The 1,677-nt window shown below is 40.5% G+C and overlaps 1 protein-coding gene across 1 annotated transcript in view; it reads left to right on the top strand.

The window, feature by feature from the left end:
• ACVR2B (activin A receptor, type IIB) overlaps nt 1-1,677 on the top strand; it is a 96,180-nt gene that overhangs the window by 68,240 nt on the left and 26,263 nt on the right. The window lies entirely within an intron of this gene.

Below are 1,677 nucleotides of genomic sequence, written 5' to 3'. Positions count from 1 at the left end.
AAAAAAAAAAAAAAAAAAAAAGAATTTAGTCTTTGTTTGTGTGTTACTACTAATCTGGTTTGAGCTCTGCTGTTCAAATTGCCTCATTTGTGACCCAAAGTGCATTTAAACATGAACTGCAGAAGCGCCACGGCATTAAATGCTTTTGATTGATCTCCCTGATGGTTTTATTAAAGAACTAAAACCTTTTTTTGGGAGACAGATACAGTTAGTGATGAGAAGGGAGAAATCTAATTACATTTTGGCTTTGTCCTTAACTGAAATACTACAAAATAGGATTTTTCTAATGGATAACTGAAATGATCTCTTCTTTAAATAAAATATAGAAATGACCAGCTGAGTTCAAGTAAAAAATGCACTGCTTCCAAAAATTGATTAACTGCTGGCAATTTTCCTGTCCTGCTGCACACCAGTCCAGCCAGTGACCCAGCCAAACCTCCTTGGATCACTCTGCCTGGCCAGAGGAATGATTTACTAAACCTTTTCCTGAGTGATCCTCCCCTTCAGGCCAAGAGATTAATCTCATCAGCTCTGTGTGTGTGTACACTCAGTATTTCACTAAACCGAATAACCCCATCATCTCACTCAGCTTCATCTTCCCTAAACAGGAGTCTGCCTGGTTTTATGGACTAGTAAGGAGCTGGAATGCTGGATGTCCTTCTGCAGATCCTTCTATCCACCCTATTTGACTTAAAAAAAACCCAGGGAAATTATTCAGAAGATTTAAACCTTTACTGCATCCTTTCCCCAAGCTGGTAGTAATGACTCTTAAAACATGCTCCCTATATTTTACAAAACAGGTTTTACTAGCAGTTTGGGGGGAAATCCTAATAAAGGTTTAATTCTTTTCAATAATTTCCTTGTTATCTTTCTTGTTAACTTTAAGCCCAAGTTAAAAAAGAGATGTATAGAAGGGGGGATTGCTACACAGATGTCCGTGGAAGCTGTGAAGTGTGAGTCATGGTGTGAATATAGAAGCCCTGAGTTGTCATCCCTGGTGAGCAGGGAGGATGTATTTCTTAATATTGAAGTTCCTTTTTTAATTTTAAAAGAAAATGACTTAAAGCCTCGTGTCCTTTTGAGACTGGTTGTCAATGGCATCATTGCAGGTTACCATGGCAATATATGCTGAGATAATAGATTAACAGCCATTGATTGACTTGAAAACTTAGAGCTCTTTTATCGTGGGATATGCCAAATGTATTGACAGAAAACAAAATTCAAAGTAATATCCTCCCTTGGTGTTACCCTGCTGCTGTTCTCAGTGCTGCATGGGCCCGTTTGCACCTGATCTGGCTTAAGAACCACAACATTTTGAAATATTTGATGCTTCACCAGGTTCTTCAATAAACCAGGGCACTGCCCATCCCTGCTGGCTGGAAGGGGGTGGGCCCTGAGGATTTGAAGGCTTTTCATGCCTGGGTGCACATTGGCCATGGGGGTCCCTAAAGGGGGGGTGTGAAGTTTTGGCTTGAGAAGGGGGCTCTGCAGCATTGAGGGGGTTGGTATCTCTTACATGAGGCTCTGCTTTCTCAAGGCTTTAGTGAAAGAAAGGGGAATACAGGAAGAAGTCTTTAAATCCTCATGCACAGTTACACACTTAACCACAGATGTCATCACTAGTTTGATCCTTTGCCTAAAAACGTATTTAGACCCTTAGGATTGAACTCCAGCAGG

Source organism: Chaetura pelagica, unplaced genomic scaffold, assembly GCF_000747805.2.
Source record: "Chaetura pelagica isolate M959 unplaced genomic scaffold, ChaPel_1.0 scaffold199, whole genome shotgun sequence".
Taxonomy (NCBI): Eukaryota; Metazoa; Chordata; class Aves; order Apodiformes; family Apodidae; genus Chaetura; species Chaetura pelagica.
The sequence above is the reverse complement of the archived record's forward strand: the minus strand, read 5'-3'. Positions and strand labels throughout refer to the sequence as shown.